This window comes from Asterias amurensis, chromosome 20 (assembly GCF_032118995.1).
Source record: "Asterias amurensis chromosome 20, ASM3211899v1".
Classification (NCBI taxonomy): Eukaryota; Metazoa; Echinodermata; class Asteroidea; order Forcipulatida; family Asteriidae; genus Asterias; species Asterias amurensis.
This window is the reverse complement of record NC_092667.1, coordinates 9,289,906-9,308,689: the sequence shown is the minus strand read 5'-3', so window position 1 is coordinate 9,308,689 and position 18,784 is coordinate 9,289,906. Positions and strand designations below refer to the sequence as shown.

General features: G+C 40.8%; 1 protein-coding gene across 5 annotated transcripts in view; it reads right to left on the bottom strand.

Moving 5' to 3' along the window:
- LOC139952172 (uncharacterized) overlaps positions 1–12,438 on the bottom strand; it is a 76,111-nt gene extending 63,673 nt beyond the window's left edge. For 2 of the 5 annotated variants that reach the window (XM_071951192.1, XM_071951191.1), the window contains exons 1-2: positions 12,347–12,438; positions 1,254–1,363 (exon numbers count right to left, since the gene is read on the bottom strand). The gene's annotated coding sequence lies outside the window, so the exon portion shown is untranslated. Of the gene's footprint in view, positions 1–374; positions 483–1,253; positions 1,364–7,421; positions 7,485–12,346 lie in introns of all 5 variants that reach the window. The other 3 variants (XM_071951195.1, XM_071951194.1, XM_071951193.1) reach the window with 3 other exon arrangements.
- Positions 12,439–18,784: the final 6,346 nt, after the last annotated feature.

Sequence of the window (18,784 nt, the reverse complement as noted above, 5' to 3'; positions counted from 1 at the left end):
CCTGAAGCCTTTGTACTTTGTACAAACTGAACTTTTTGACACGGTATTTAGGCTGGTAACCTTTTTCTGGTAGCACAATTTTGTTGTGCTTAGCTAGTTTTTGTGCTTAAGCAGCTTTATGAAACTTAGCCCAGCACTGTGCATACTGCGAGGATGGAGGACACATTATTTTATAGTTGGCTTTACAGATGAGAACATGGGTCGAATATGTAAGCCATTAATAAGCAGAAAATACTGCTTTCTTAGACAAACAGCTTTGCTAGGAAAAAATGCACTGTAAGTGGGGCGCCAGTGACAGCAACTTGACTTATGATTTGATTTGGTTTGCTTTATGCTTATCTAACTCATGCATACTATTAAGTCTGATAACTTACTAAGCATGACCTTGCCTCAATGTCACAACAATTGCAACTCACAGTAGATGACACTTTCCGTTTAAAAATCGTATTCTGAAATGATTCTTATACACTTCTTACGAGATTCTGAAGAGAAAAAAAAACATTCGGAAGTTTCTCAAAAGATCCTGGTGTATTTCTTTTGAGATCTCACTAATTTACATATTAAATACTTGTAAGAATCACATAAGACTCTGATAAGATTCTTATAAGACTGCTCAATAGACTCTAATAAGATTCTATAAGACTGCTCAATACAGGGGCTTATAAGATTCCTATAAGTTTCTTATAAGTTTGTTATAGAGTATTTTGTGAGGGAAGTAAGCCCTGGCCCATTTTTTCATTGACCATACACAGCCACATAAGCATAAAGCCTTGCCTGTAGTGTCGTGTTGGGTTACAACGATGATGGCAAGCATAAAAGTGAATCACGGCAAACATTAATATAGGTTAATATTACATTCTTGTTGCTATCAATTGACCATAAGAATAAAGTGTTTCAAATTTACTTTAAAGGGACACGTTGCCTGGGATTGGACTTATTTGGTGTTTAGAAATTGTTTTTTTTAAGAAAGATGTTTTAGAAGTAGAATACAATGAGCCACAAGAATATGGCCCAAAATTGTGTGTTTTCTTTTACTTCGCAAACTAACATGGTCAACCATTTTGTGGAGTATAAAATTTGACTCCACAAGTTGGCGTGTCATGTTAGTAGACAACATTAGAAAAACTGTGCAAATGCGGAGCATAATGTGCTTAGTTATATACTACTTTCAACCATATGCATTTTATAAACGGTTACAAGTGTTTTTCATAAGATAAGTAACATTTTGAAGTTAAATGAGAATGTTGTCTCACCTCTATTTTCTCTATGAGCAGATTAATAGCAGGAATGTCAAACCAGAATCCTTTTCCCGTTGTCTTCTTTCTATCTATGTAACTGGATATGTTGAACCTTGAAATGTGACCTGAAAGTAACAAACAAACAATACTTCTTATTAAAAACCCTCTCGTTAGTGACAAACTGCCGATTATGTCAATGTTTTTTCTTGGCACGTACTGTCATTTGCTTAAACTTAAAACACACCTCTGCCCACTGTTCTAAACAGGGATCGGCACGGGAAGCCGGGCAGTAGGAGTTTGACTAGGAGAGGCTATTTGAGACGCTGGCCATGTAGAATGTTTCATGGGTGAGAAGTTGCTCAATACTTCACACACATTCCTGGCCGTTCCTAGCCCTTTGACCCCCACGATAAAAGTAACCGGCCAACAAATCTGATTAAAACACGACAAAATTTAAATTTATTTAGTTACACAGGGTTAAGAAAAGGGGAATGATCAATAAACCGGCACAATCTACACACATACACAAAAATTAAAACATCAAACATAGGTAAAAACTGGTAAAACAAGTAATTGAAAAAAAAAGATTCTTAAAAAAAAAAAAACAAGAGAGTGCCAGTCTACCTACTAACCACTGTAGGTTCTCTTGGTGGATCGAGGGGACTTCTCGCTATTAACGTCGCTAACTCGGAGTGAGTTTTTATTATTTTTCATTACAATCCCATATTCTCAAGCCCTCCCATCATAGGGTTTTGTTAGGTAGAGTGCCAGTCTACCTACTACCGCAGAGTAGGTTCTCTAATGGATCCAGTGGACTTCTCGCTCAGAACGTCACTTCCCTGGAGTGAGTTCTTATTCCTTCAATATACTCCCATAATCGCAAGTATCATAGGGTTTTGTTAGAGTGCCAGTCTACCTACTACCGCAGAGTAGGTTCTCTTAGTGGATCGAGTGGACTTCTCTTTCTTAACTTTACAGAGTTAAGATAAGTGGAATGAACAATTAACCGGCACCATCTGTACACAAACACACAAAAATTGTTGTTAAGGAAAATAATAAAAAAAAAAGGCAAAAACTGGTTAAAATATGTCATTGGAAAAAAAAACAAGATTCTTAAAAAAAAAGAAAATCAAGAGATTGCCAGTCTACCTACTACCCACTGTAGGTTCTCTTGGTGGATCGAATGGACTTCTCGCTCAGAACGTCACTGCACCGGAGTGAGTTCTTATTCCTTCAATATAATCCCATACTCGCAAGTATCATAGAAACTTGTTAGGTAGAGTGCCAGTCTACCTACTACCACAGAGTATGTTCTCTTATTGGATCGATCGGACTTCTCGCTCAGAATGTCACTGCACCGGAGTGAGTTCTTATTCCTTCTATATATTCCCATATTTGCAAGTATCATAGAAACTTGTTAGGTAGAGTGCCAGTCTACCTACTACCACAGAGTATGTTCTCTTATTGGATCGATCGGACTTCTCGCTCGGAACGTCACTGCACCGGAGTGAGTTCTTGTTCCTTCAATACAATCCCATACTTGCAAGTATCATAGGAAATTCTTACAGAGAGTGCCAGTCTACCTTCTACCGCAGAGTAGGTTCTCTTATTGGATCGATCGGACTTCTCGCTCAGAACGTCACTGCACCGGAGTGAGTTCTTATTCCTTCAATACAATCCCATATTCGCAAGCATCATAGGAAATTGTTACGTAGAGTGCCAGTCTACCTACTACCGCAGAGTAGGTTCTTGTATTGGATCGATCGGACTTCTTGCTCAGAACGTCACTGCACCGGAGTGAGTTCTTGTTCCTTCAATACAATCCCATATTCGCAAGTATCATAGGGAATTGTTACGTAGAGTGCCAGTCTACCTACTACCGCAGAGTAGGTTCTCTTATTGGATCGATCGGACTTCTCGCTCAGAACGTCACTGCACCGGAGTGAGTTCTTATTCCTTCAATTCAATCCCATATTCGCAAGCATCATAGGAAATTGTTACGTAGAGTACCAGTCTACCTACTACCGCAGAGTAGGTTCTCTTAGTGGATCGATCGGACTTCTCGCTCAGAACGTCACTGCACCGGAGTGAGTTCTTATTCCTTCAATACAATCCCATATTCGCAAGCATCATAGGAAATTGTTACGTAGAGTGCCAGTCTACCTACTACCGCAGAGTAGGTTCTTGTATTGGATCGATCGGACTTCTTGCTCAGAACGTCACTGCACCGGAGTGAGTTCTTGTTCCTTCAATACAATCCCATATTCGCAAGTATCATAGGGAATTGTTACGTAGAGTGCCAGTCTACCTACTACCGCAGAGTAGGTTCTCTTATTGGATCGATCGGACTTCTCGCTCAGAACGTCACTGCACCGGAGTGAGTTCTTATTCCTTCAATTCAATCCCATATTCGCAAGCATCATAGGAAATTGTTACGTAGAGTACCAGTCTACCTACTACCGCAGAGTAGGTTCTCTTAGTGGATCGATCGGACTTCTCGCTCAGAACGTCACTGCCCCGGAGTGAGTTCTTTTCCCTTCAATACAATCCCATACTCGCAAGTGTCATAGGAAATTGTTACGTAGAGTGCCAGTCTACCTACTACCGCAGAGTAGGTTCTCTTATTGGATCGATCGGACTTCTCGCTCAGAACGTCACTGCACCGGAGTGAGTTCTTATTCCTTCAATACAATCCCATACTTGCAAGTATCATAGGAAATTGTTACGTAGAGTGCCAGTCTACCTACTACCGCAGAGTAGGTTCTCTTATTGGATCGATCGGACTTCTCGCTCGGAACGTCACTGCACCGGAGTGAGTTCTTATTCCTTCAATACAATCCCATATTCGCAAGCATCATAGGAAATTGTTACGTAGAGTGCCAGTCTACCTACTACCGCAGAGTAGGTTCTCTTATTGGATCGATCGGACTTCTCGCTCAGAACGTCACTGCACCGGAGTGAGTTCTTATTCCTTCAATACAATCCCATATTCGCAAGTATCATAGGGAATTGTTACGTAGAGTGCCAGTCTACCTACTACCGCAGAGTAGGTTCTCTTATTGGATCGATCGGACTTCTCGCTCAGAACGTCACTGCACCGGAGTGAGTTCTTATTCCTTCAATTCAATCCCTTATTCGCAAGCATCACAGGAAATTGTTACGTAGAGTGCCAGTCTACCTACTACCGCAGAGTAGGTTCTCTTAGTGGATCGATCAGACTTCTCGCTCAGAACGTCACTGCCCCGGAGTGAGTTCTTATCCCTTCAATACAATCCCATACTTGCAAGTATCATAGGAAATTGTTACGTAGAGTGCCAGTCTACCTACTACCGCAGAGTAGGTTCTCTTATTGGATCGATCGGACTTCTCGCTCGGAACGTCACTGCACCGGAGTGAGTTCTTATTCCTTCAATACAATCCCATATTCGCAAGCATCATAGGAAATTGTTACGTAGAGTGCCAGTCTACCTACTACCGCAGAGTAGGTTCTCTTATTGGATCGATCGGACTTCTCGCTCAGAACGTCACTGCACCGGAGTGAGTTCTTATTCCTTCAATACAATCCCATATTCGCAAGTACCATAGGGAATTGTTACGTAGAGTGCCAGTCTACCTACTACCGCAGAGTAGGTTCTCTTATTGGATCGATCGGACTTCTCGCTCAGAACGTCACTGCACCGGAGTGAGTTCTTGTTCCTTCAATACAATCCCATATTCGCAAGTATCATAGGGAATTGTTACATAGAGTGCCAGTCTACCTACTACCGCAGAGAAGGTTCTCTTATTGGATCGATCGGACTTCTCGCTCAGAACGTCACTGCACTGGAGTGAGTTCTTATTCCTTCAATACAATCCCATACTCGCAAGTATCATAGGAAATTGTTACGTAGAGTGCCAGTCTACCTACTACCGCAGAGTAGGTTCTCTTATTGGATCGATCGGACTTCTTGCTCAGAACGTCACTGCACCGGAGTGAGTTCTTGTTCCTTCAATACAATCCCATATTCGCAAGCATCATAGAAAATTGTTACGTAGAGTGCCAGTCTACCTACTACCGCAGAGTAGGTTCTCTTATTGGATCGATCGGACTTCTCGCTCAGAACGTCACAGCACCGGAGTGAGTTCTTATTCCTTCAATTCAATCCCATATTCGCAAGCATCATAGGAAATTGTTACGTAGAGTGCCAGTCTACCTACTACCGCAGAGTAGGTTCTCTTAGTGGATCGATCGGACTTCTCGCTCAGAACGTCACTGCCCCGGAGTGAGTTCTTATCCCTTCAATACAATCCCATACTCGCAAGTGTCATAGGAAATTGTTACGTAGAGTGCCAGTCTACCTACTACCGCAGAGTAGGTTCTCTTATTGGATTGATCAGACTTCTCGCTCAGAACGGCACTGCACCGGAGTGAGTTCTTGTTCCTTCAATACAATCCCATATTCGCAAGTATCATAGGGAATTGTTTTGTAGAGTGCCAGTCTACCTACTACCGCAGAGTAGGTTCTCTTATTGGAGCGATCGGACTTCTCGCTCAGAACGTCACTGCACCCGAGTGAGTTCTTATTCCTTCAATACAATCCCATATTCGCAAGCATCATAGGAAATTGTTACGTAGAGTGCCAGTCTACCTACTTCCGCACCGTAGGTTCTCTTATTGGACCATTCGGACTCCTCGCTCAGAACGTCACTGCACTGGAGTTAGTTTTTATTCCTTCAATATATTTCCATATTCGCAAGTATCATAGAAACCTGTTAGGTAGAGTGCCAGTCTACCTACTTCGGCACCATAAGTTCTCTTATTGGATCGATCGGACTTCTTGCTCAGAACATCACTGCACCGGAGTGAGTTCTTATTCCTTCAATACAATCCCATATTCGCAAGCATCATAGGGAATTGTTACGTAGAGTGCCAGTCTACCTACTACCGCAGAGTAGGTTCTCTTATTGGATCGATCGGACTTCTTGCTCAGAACATCACTGCACCGGAGTGAGTTCTTATTCCTTCAATACATCCCATATTCGCAAGCATCATAGGGAATTGTTACGTAGAGTGCCAGTCTACCTACTACCGCAGAGTAGGTTCTCTTATTTGATCGATCGGACTTCTCGCTCAGAACGTCACTGCACCGGAGTGAGTTCTTATTCCTTAAATATATTCCCATATTCGCAAGTATCATAGAAACTTGTTACGTAGAGTGCCAGTCTACCTACTACCGCACCTAAGATTCTCTTATTGGATCAATGGACTTCTCGCTATTAACGACACCGCCTCATAGAGAGTTTGTATCCCTTCAATATATTCCCATATTCGCAAGTATCATAGAAACGTGTTAGGTAGAGTGCCAGTCTACCTACTACCACACCGTAGGTTCTCTTATTGGATCGTGTGGACTTCTCACTATTAGCGTCACCGTCTCATCAAGAGTTTGTATCCCTTCAATATATTCCCATATTCGCAAGTATCATAGGAATTTGTTAGGTAGAGTGCCAGTCTACCTACTACCGCACCTAAGGTTTCCTTATTGGATCAATGGACTTCTCGCTATTAACGTCACTGCCTCATAAAGAGTTTGTATCCCTTCAATATATTCCCATAATCGCAAGTATCATAGGAATTTGTTATGTAGAGTGCCAGTCTACCTACTACCGCACCAAAGTTTCTCTTATTGGATCGTGTGGATTTCTCGCTATTAATGCACCGCCTCATAAAGAATTTGGATCCCTTCAATATATTCCCATATTCGCAAGTATCATAGGAATTTGTTAGGTAGAGTGCCTGTCTACCTACTACCGCCTCGAAATTTCTCTTATTGGATCGTGTGGACTTCTCGCTATTAACGTCACCGCCTCATAAAGAGTTTGTATCCCTTCAATGTATTCCCATATTCGCAAGTATCATAGAAATTTGTTACGTAGAGTGCCAGTCTACCTACTGCACCGAAGTTTCTCTTATTGGATCGTGTGGACTTCTCGCTATTAACGTCACTGCCTCATAATGAGTTTGTATCCCTTCAATATATTCCCATATTCGCAAGTATCATAGAAACTTGTTAGGTAGAGTGCCAGTCTACAACTACTACCGCAGAGTAGGATCGAGTTGGAACAACCTGTTTTGGAAATAAAGTTTTGTTAACATTGCATATGATAACATAGGTAACAGTGTATAAGATATATAATGCCCACCTAACTAGAACCGACCAATTCGCTTAGCTGCACAGAGCGCTCCATACATCAAAGGGCCTCGTCCTGAGTGACAACAAAAAGAATACAGTTAGTAACCAGGGAAGACGAGGGAGCTTTGGATCCAGGCAACCTGTTAAGGACATAAAGTTGTGTTAACATGACATATATAGGTAACAGTGTATAAGATATTTAATGCCCACCTAACTAGAACCGACCAATTCGCTTGACTGCAAAGAGCGCTCCATACATCAAAGGGCCTCGTCCTGCTAGACAACAAAAAGAATACAGTTAGTAACCAGGCAACCTGTTTAAGGACTAAAGTTTTGTTAACATTACATATATGATAATAACATAGGTAACAGTGTTTAAGATATTTAATGCCCACCTACACCTAACTAATACCGATCAATAGCCTTGGCCGCGTAGAGCGCTCCATATACGAGGGGCCTAATGGTTGACACCACTAAGAAAATGGTTATCAGTGTTTCAAGTTCATACGTCCATGGCCATTAATAGATGATGTGGGTGACTTCGGCATTCCAAAAGTGTTGTGGTTGGAGAGGAGAACAATCCATAGAAAGTTAGTTGATGCTATGCAAACAGATGACTGTGATCCATAGAGAGTGAGTTGATGCTGAGAAAAACAGATGACTGCGATCCATAAAGTTAGTTGATGATCAGAAAACAGATGACTGCGAGGAAGAAACAGTTCTCTAACAACCTCATCACCACGTAGGACTCAACAAGTGAATCAAATTAAAAGTAAGTTATTCTTAATATCGTTTAAGGTATTACATAAACTCTCACAATGCTTTACATTCACAAGGTTACAGGAAAACCAACAAATCAGTAAGCAAATAAGTAAGCAGTTATATGAAAATGAAGAAATAATCCAGGGTCATATAAAAAAGAGATTGGCACAATGTGTTTTTATTGTTCAATTGGCTGATGACATAAATACACTGAATTAGAACCAAATAAAATGTTTATTTAAAAGCGAAAACAGTGGATAAAAAAAACACAAAGCGAATACAATATTAAAATTTGTCTGAAACACGAGTTCAAAATTTTATTTTACTCTGTCAGAACCATCCCACAAAAAATGACCAGTACAGACTATTTAACAGTGACAGTTACAAGGTTACCCAGTTAACTGACCAACATCCGCGTAACCATATTTATTTTTGACTGTTCAGCTAATTAACGTCCGTCGATATATCGAATTACTTATATACACAACGTTTTTTTGAGATAGATACTGCGGATGTAACATTTTTAATCATATAGAAATATAGAAAATGTTGATATACTGCAATTTGTTCAATATTATCGGCAATTTTGATTAAGCAAAAATCAGGCATGCCAACCTCTAGCTGAATTTTTTTTCCCACTGCTCGCCACTACCTGGCAGGAGCCGGAGCATGCCTCATGCAGGGAACCCCGGGGGTCGTTACCTCTAAGCTGTTTGCCAATAGTAACCCCGTCTTTTTCTCATTGTTCTAAAAAAAATATGTCGAACAAAGTGCGAAGGATGAACGGCGGTGACATCAGGGGGCCGTTGCCCCCCCCCCCCACCACATTTGAAAAGTGTCAATTTGGCCCCCCTTACTTTAACCTGAGCTGTTAAAAAGAAACAAAGATTTTGCTGACAACCCTGTTTGTTTAATATAATACACCTTTATATTTCTCAAGATAATCTTACTCTTATAACAAAAAACACCAATTTACGCCGATCGTTTGGTCGATTGGTCAGTGCGCTGGTTTGTGCGCTGGTTTGTGCGGTGTGAGTGTGTCCCGCAGATGGCCACGCCATACACCGCCACGCACAACGTGTGTCTGTGCATACTACAGTATACTGCCCCGTGTACAGTTTACAATTTCATCAATACAGAGGGTTGGTTTATAAAGCCATTCTATCAAAACGTTAACATATACATGAATATTGAGCCAATAAAAGACTGGCATGCCCTACTGACTTGGTGTTCAGTTCGAACATCTCTTGACATCCCAAGGTTATAAAAATATCCGAGGTGACCCAATAAAGCTCATTTCCATTGGGGTCGCAATGAAATACATAACGTGGTCCTTAAAGTACACACAGCACAGAGGTACATCGCGCAGAGCAGCAGGCTACTATCAAGTTGCCTATAAAATTACTATCAATAAAAATATAAACAGGCCCTATAGTCATGTTATATTTACAAATTGAAACAGATGATTGGAACCAAATGTCTTCACTGACATCTAGCAAACTGACTCAAACAAGGGAGTCTCTTTATGAAGAAACTCATGTAAACCAATATACGCTTATAAATATTAACAGCGACTTTTATTTGTTAAATAACATATGTAGACCAACAAGAACATGTTTGCACCAATGACCATGGTAGAACAAATTTATTATCTACTGATAACAGTTTCTTAAAAACATCCCATAAACGAACATTTATTTTTCAAGTCGACAATAACAATTTAAGCATACACTAGAAAACAAATATTTATGAACATAAAAATGATGGACGGATGGAATGTATAAAATTTGAAGAAAATAACTACAGAAATTAGGACCATTTCAACAGACAGACAAGGACTTGGACGACAAGGACAAAAAACAAAAGCAACCAAAAACAGAAAGAAAAAAAATAAAAATAAATAAAAAAATTAAAAATGACACGGACCAGACTAATCAATAAAAATAACTATGGACACCACAGCCTTTGTACAATTAGTGTATATACTACAATTACATACCCTGCCGAGAACAACACTTTTATTTGGTTTGATTTGTATTTATTCAGATTTTCAAAACATTTCAAAATACAAACACAACAATAGGTGAAAAGTCGATGAAATTAGTAAAATTAGTTTAGAAACACAATAAAAATAGGACACAAACATATACAAGGATAACCCAATAAAGCCAATATCTGTGGCTTGTTTCTGTTTGGTCCCTATGAAACACCCAGCTTGGTGCTTAAATTACACACAACACAGAAGGACACCGCGCAGAGCATGCCAGGTTAATATCAAGTTGCCTATAAAATTATATCATTAAAATGTCAGTAGGCCCTATAGTCTTGGTATATTTACAAAGTGAAAAAGACGATTGGAACCGAACGTCTTCACTGACACTCGCATCCGTTTCTACAACACCATAGTAAGCGCGTACACAATAAGTGAATGTTAAGGTTTATAAAAATATACTTAGTTTCAATTCAGAACCCAGAATTATGACAATTGAAACCTCAACAAGGTGTGACACTAGAGACCCCTTGCGGATGCAGCCATAGCATATCGCCAGCGGGAAAAGGCGCCGAAAGCAAACCCCATTTTGCGCTTAAAGCCGATGTACATAAAAATTTCCTCTGATGTAGTGCTTTTCAAAGGGATTTTTTGTTTACAAATTGACTAAAAAAAGGGAATCTTTATGAAGAAATGCATGTAAACAGTTATATATTTATAAATATTTAATAGCGCCTTTAACTTCACATGTAGACATACAAGTACATGTTTGCACCAATGACCCTGGTAGAACAAATTTATTATCCTCTGATTACAGTTCTTAAAAACTCTCACAACATCGAGGTCATAACCTGCCAAGAACAACACTTTGAATTTATTTGAATGTTACATGTAACTATACATACTGTACACAATAGGAATCAGATAAATTAAGTAAGAACACGTACAAAAAATATCCGGATAACCGATCCTAGGATAACCGAATAAACCATTGGGATGTCTCTGACTACCCATCTTGGTCCCTAAAGTACACACTGTGACACAGCACAGAGGGAGACACCGCGCAGAGCATGCAAGGCTATTAGTAAGTTGCCTATAAAATTACTTTCATTAAAAATGAGATAGTTGTGTTATATTTACAAATTGAACCAATGTTTGGAACCGAATGTCTCCACCGACATCCAGCAATAATTTTCATTGACATCCCTTTCTACAACACCATGGTAAATACGTTTACCATAAGTTCATAAGTATATAAGAATATACTTAAGTTTCATTTCAGTATCCTAAATTATGACGATCGAAACCGTCACAACAATGGGAGAAAAGACAATGAATTAAGATAAATTAATTTAGAACACAATAAAAATAGGACACAAAAATACCCAACTGGGTGCGTAAAAAGTACATACAGCACAAAGACACGGCGCAGAGCATGCCAAGCTACTATCATTGACTTGATTTGAATTTATTTGGATAAAAACATGTCAAAAATACATACACAGCAATCCGAAAGACGATGGAATAAGATAAATTAATTTCGAACACAATAAAAATAGGACACAAAAATAACGAGGATAACCCAATAATAAGCCAATATCTTTGGCTTATTTCCATTGGCCTTCTATGAAATACCCAACTTGGTGCTTAATAAAGTACACACAGCACAAAGACACCGCGCAGAGCATGCCAGGTTTACTATCATTGACAGAACACGTGTTGATTTGATTTGATTTATTTGGATAAAAACACGTCAAAAATACATAGACAGCAATCGGAAACAGACGATGAAATAATATAAATTAATTTCGAACACAATAAAAATTGAACACAAAAATATACCAAACAAGGATAACCCAACAAAGCCAATTTTTATCTTTGGCTTGTTTCCGTTGTAGTCCCTATGAAATACCTCACAATTGGTCCTTAGTATTTATATACCAAGAGGAACACCGCGCCGAGCATGCAAGGTTATTAGTTTATTAGATTGCCTGTCACTATACTTAGTCATGCTATGTCATGTCAGATACATGTATACGTACGTGTCGTGCTAATTAATTTTACAAATTTAAACCAACGATTGAAACCGAACGTCTTCACTGACATTCACATCCCTATCTACAACACCATAGTATAGCACGTACATGTATACAATATAAGTGAACATTTAGATTTAAACATACTTATTTTCCATTTCAGTATCCGGAAATATGACGATTGAAACCTCCACAAGATGTATGACATTCGCATCTGTCTTGCAACCCCGCCGTCGAATGAAGCTATCGGCGGCGGGAAAATGCGCCCGCAAGTGATAACCCATTCCCCCATGGTTCCCTACACGTTCTATGTACAAAATTCCTTCAAGATCACAGGGCACAGCTTCAAAGCTCTGTTTATCGCCAAATTCTGCGCTAATCGTAGAATTGTGGACAAGTCGTTTATGGTCCCACGCAAAGAGATAGTCGAGTTGCAGAGGGTGCTCTCTGCTGGTTGCGCTACTACTGCGCGCTGCCCGTCTCTACTGCCCATAAAACTAGTTATAGAAACCAACACCACTACAGGGTCCCCCATCTACACATTATTGTCAATTAGTGTTTGCCTTGGGGATGGAAACTTGCGGGGAAATTTGCAAGAAACAAAATAAAACCCGGCATTTCATGCTCCTTCGCTTTGCTTATACGCATGAAAAATACTTTTACTCTATCGGACGACATTATAATAACACTCACTCATCAATCTGATTTCATTAGTATTTAATACTCAAAGCATAGGTATCGGCCGCCTTGACCAAAGAGTTACACATAGTTTGGATCATTATGTTTTATAGGTAATATAATAGCAATCAAGTTAGTAATAAATTAACCACATTCTTCATCTACTATTAGAGCACTGCCATTAAAGGCAGTGGACACTATTGGTAGTTACTCTAAATAATGATTAGCATAAGACCTTACTTGGTGACGAGTAATGGGGAGACGGGTTGGTGGTATAAAACATTGTGAGAAACGGCTCCCTCTGAAGTGGCGTTGTTTTGGAGAAAGAGTAATTCTTCACGAATTTTCGAGACCTCAGATTTAGAACTTGAAGTCTCGAAATCAACCATCTTAAACGCACACAATTTCGTGTGACAAGGGTGTTTTTTCTTTCATTATTATCTCGCAACTTCGACGACCAATTGAGCTCAAATTTTCACAGCTTTATTTTATGCATATTTTGAGATACACCAAGTGAGAAGACTGGTCTTTGACAGTCATACCAATAGTGTCCAGTGTCTTTAATTTAGGCTCTCGGACACTTCAGTCCGCCTTGATAGTTCGTACCTTCCATCTTTCCCTTATGTGTTTAAATCTTTATACTCAACCTGGGATGTTGATGTTTGGCTCACGAACAACCTAATGCACTTAAAAGGATATAACATGAGCTAAGCTTCCCTTCACCTGCTGGGTATGAATCTTTGGCTGAAACTATTTAACACAAATCTCTTACGTTTTCACCATGTCTGGAATTTTAGAAATGTCGAACAAAACTAATCGGGTTGTCTGATGTCCAAGATGTGGTGTATTCATTAGCGAGTTGTTAACAACCACACCGTGTGTCAGAGACTCTAGGCACCCCTACAGCATGTCTTCAGCTATTAAAATGCATGGCGGCCAAACGAGTTCGTGCTTCACGAGATTCGTAGAGGATCGTCTCAGTGGTAAGTTTTTTTATAACAACTTCATTGACAGTATGAGATTGGAACGTTCTCTTTCACATCTAAAACTCGTTGCGGGTCATTTTTGTGAGACGTTTGGCTTTATTGTGATGATGAGCGTCAACCTGTCTTTACGGCATGGGGTCCGGGCCCGTTTTAGGGCTCTGGAAAAATATTAGGTCGTAGATGCTCACTGGTGCAAGTAAAGCCTTTTCACAGACATCTGTTGACACTTTAAATTCATCTGAAATGGTTTGATACAAATACAAATAATGCAGTACAACTCGAAGTGAAACGATGCAAAATGGTTTAAACATGCTTCTGTAGGCTAGGCGTCCACCCCAAGTAAATTTGACTGACATACGAGTGTTTACCAAACACCTCCCCTTTATTATTGAACACTGAACTGAGGAGTGTTTTCGCAACTGACCCGATAACTCATGCAGTCATTGGTCAGTGATTATCTAATGGTCAGTTCACCCGAAACAGTTATTGGTTATGACCGCCAAAACGCACTCGTGAGTTGAGACCAAAACACTTGCATGATTGTGTCCATCGTTATTTTGATTTTGTCTATTGATGCATGGTACTAAGTGTTCTAATGAGAAAACACTGACAGGTGTATGGTAAGGGACATCGCATATCGCAAACGTGTGCGCATACGTATGCAATGTCGTGAAACAATTCGCAAATATGTGCGCACACGAATGCAATGTCGTGAAACAATTCGCAAATGTGTGCGCACACGTATGCAATGTCGTAAAACAATTCGCGAATATGTGCGCACACGTATGCAATGTCGTGAAACAATTCGCGAATATGTGCGCACACGTCTGCGAATATTATTTGCAATGTCGTGAATTTCATTGCATACCATGTTGCATACCTTTGAATAAAATGTCTAATGATCTGGGGGGTTTCTTTCCAACAGTGAGATAAGCGGTAGTCATTGCAGCAGTAGTCTTTGTTGTGAGGCAAGCGAGGCGTGTGGTCGTCCTTGGCCTGGTGCCAAGTTCCTGGGTATACACATGCTTTACAGAGGGAGCCTGCTGTAGCGCCACAGTATTCCCTAGATCGGTAACAAATTATCCACAACTATGACATCATCCTAATGGTATGCAACATGGTATGCAATAAAATTCACGACATTGCAAAACAAATCGCACTCGTGTGCGCACATATTCACGATTTGGTTCACGAAATTGCATACGTGTGCGCACATATTCACGATTTGGTTCACGAGATTGCATACGTGTGCGCACATATTCGCGATTTGTTTCACGACATTGCCTACGTGTGCGCACATATTCGCGAATTGTTTCACGACATTGCATACGTGTGCGCACATATTCGCGAATTGTTTCACGCTATTGTATACGTGTGCGCATATATTCGCGATTTGGTTCACGACATTGCATACGTGTGCGCACACGTTTGCGTTATGCGATGTCCCTTCGGGGCCACCATACAGGTGCGATCATCCGACAATGAAAGGAGGAAAATTAAATCAGTCGACACGGTGTACTGAGGACATTCATACGGTGGCATGGCCTAGTTTTAACAAAGAGGAATTTAGACTGGTCACGGTCTTTATAACCGCATGACGGGCACTGGCGGTCTAACAGGCCAAATGATGATGATGATGATGTCGTATGCTATGTAGATCTCGTTTTGAAGTCCATAATCCAGTTTACGGCTGGGTCCTCAGCCAGGTGAAGGGCTTTGATGCCACCATCAAGTTGAGAGAGTGGGCAGTCATCTATCATGTGGCGCATCGTCTGTGGTTCTCCACAGTCACAAAGCGGAGATGCAAGGTAGCCCCACTTGTGTAGGCTGCTGCGGCACGGCCCCGTCTGTACGAAACCGGTTTAAGACGCACCAATGGCCGCGCGGGAAGTCCATTCCCGGCAGTTGGATGGTGGGGTCAGCGACCAGGGACTTGTGGGGGACGTTGGTGTGGTCTCGCCACCGTGTGCGCCATAGATCTTCTGCTGTCGCTGCACTGTCCGGGACATTGGACCAGATTGGGTTTCTCGACTTCAGTCTAGGCCTAGGGTGGAAGTCAAGGTCTCTGAGGAGAGGGAGCTCAGGGTTGGATCGGATCTTACAGACCAGCCTAGATGTGGCTACCTCTCTTCGGATGTCTGGAGGGGCAATGTTTCTCAGGACTGGGAGCCAGTCTGTCTTTGTACTGCGAACGGCGCCAGTGATGGTTCTCATGGTGTTGTTGAGTTGGACGTCGACAAGGCCGGTGTGGACAGAATTCCTCCAGACTGGAGCACAGTACTCATAGCAGAGGGCTAGAGCAGATGAGCGGAGTGTCCTTGTCTTAGCTCCCCAGGTTGTACCCCCGAGCATGTGGATCAAGTTGTTTCTGGTCTGGATTTTGGCAGCTACTTTCTGAAGGTGAGGTTTGAAGGTGAGTGTACGGTCCAGGGTGACGCCAAGATAAGTCGGTTTAGGGGCGTGGCTCAAACGTTTTCCGTTGAGAAAGATTTCATTGGATAAACGTGCTGTGACGTAAGCTTTCCGTTCGTATAGCTTCCCTGGGTCGACCCCGGTGTGTGGCGTGTTTTTTTTCAGGACGAACGTGGGTAAATATCTGCACACGTTCGTCCTGGAAAAAAAACCGCCACGCACCGGGGTCGACCCAGGGAAACGAACGCACCCATTATCCTGGTGTCATGTGTTTTCAGTAGGATAACAGAAGAATTGTTAAAACTCAAAAACTATTTTTTTTTTTCAAATCATCTATCCAATTTTTTAACAATAACCATTTCACTTCATGGTGTGTTGAAATTTTTAAAGTTTTGGTTTTACGTTGCGAGAGACAATCCGCCATTTAAAGTGCTTATGCATACGCGACATTGGAGCAACGTTATATTTTCACACCTTTCATTGGTTGGTATTTTATCGAATATTCAGAAGCTAGTATGGCGTGCAAAGTAAATAAAAAATATTATTCAATTAGTACTGAACAAATTTAATTACATTTTTGTCCTAAGGCATTATGGCTTCTGTATTAGAATCCAGAGAAGTTATTTTCTTGCCGGGAGATTTGTCATTTTGTAATTTGTCAAAAAAAAATTATCACGGGTACTTATTGTAATAGCCTCGATTGGAGGATGGGAAAAATCACATTCGGGCGGGGGAGCAATAGTTATTTCAGTCTCAGGAGAAATAGAAACAGAGGAGGGCAAGTTAAAATACTCGCGTAACATTAACAACGTCTTTCATACAACTCAGATTTTGCGACCTCAGATTTAGAGTTTTAGGTGTCGAAATCAAGCATCTGAAAGCACACAACTTCATGTGACAAATATGTTGTTGTTTTTTGTGTTTTTTGTTGTTGTCATTATTATCTCGCAACTCGACGACCGATTGAGCTCAAATTGTCACAGGTTTGTAGTTTATGCATATGTTGAGATACACCAACTGTGAAGGCTAGTCCCTGAAAATTACCAATAGTGGATAGGTGTCTTTAACTTAACAAAAATACTGACAAGTGCAAATAATTATTTAATAAGTAGAGAAGTCTCCCAAACAATCAGATAAATCTACTTCGCGATAGCAAAATATAGCAAGACAGTTCTCTAAAAAACAAACTCTAAATGCTGAGTAGATCCACACAGTGGGTCGTTCGGTTAAACTTCTTGTTTTACTGCAAAGATATTCGCTTAATGCTTTGAAGTAAGTACTTCTGATACGTGCCTTCGGCATTGGTTTACAGACAACACACACTGGTGCAAAGGAGCTGTCAAACTGGAAAAACGTTTTATTTACTAAACCAAGCAACAGGTGGCCTGTCTCAAAACCAGACAACGCACCACTCACAATACACTGACCAGAATGTAAGGATAGGCTCTTTGTGTAAGGCCCCCCCCCACCACCCGATGTTATTAATTGTAAAGTTCCCTTAGACACTTTCCAACCTATAGCCGGCCCTACCCAATGTTTCCAAATTATTAAGCTTCTGTTTGATCCCATCCTTGTCCATCATGATAATTCTCATGCCGTTTGGAAGTGAATGCTTTTTTTTTTTAAATATTCTCCATTTAATCTTTTCAACAAATTAATGAGTCGCCTGTCAGAAGGATTTCTATGAAGTCTGATAACAACATCGACCAGTGGTTGACACATGGTCACCTGCGAAACATCAATCTGTGAGTTACTTCATTCATTCAATGCAAATTCGTGAGATTTGTTTCGGTTTTGTCCTGGCACCCAGCCTCTTCGACCCTTTCGACCCTGCCCCGGCAATGAATGAACCAATCCGGAGAACCATGCTAAGTACAACATGAAAGTAACCCGACCAAAAAGGGCGGATCGAATGGCGGGTTGGCGGGCAAGGGGCAATGAGTGAACCAATCCGGAGAACCATCTACGAAACACTGTCCAATGAGTCGCCTGTCAGAAAGATTTCTAGGAAGTCTGGTAACGACATCGACCAGTGGTTGACACACGGTCGCTGCCCAAACTTCCTCCAATCAGATGACTTGTAAGTGGGAGTTTGGGTCAAGGTTTTGTAGACTTGCAACCCGACGTCTGAAACCACACAAACGTATTGAATTCCACACACTTTACCGTGTTGATTTCCACAAGGATGCCATGCCACTGGACATTCTAATTTTCAATCCAAGATGGCGCGGGTTACGCTTTTAATAGTATAGATACTGAATATTTATGAGCTTGTGTAGCCAAGTGGGCCAACGCACATAATTGCCACAGTGCCGCCATGGCTGAATGGCGCTTTACAAAGGTTTACTTTGTATTACAACTCCACTTCACTGCTTAGTACCCTAAGATGCTAAGTAATACTGTAAACTACTCATAAGTTGAATATACTTATAAGACTTTGTAAAATGTGTAAGTTTAAATATAGGACAGCAATGAAATAAATGTGTGCAAATACAAATACGATACAATA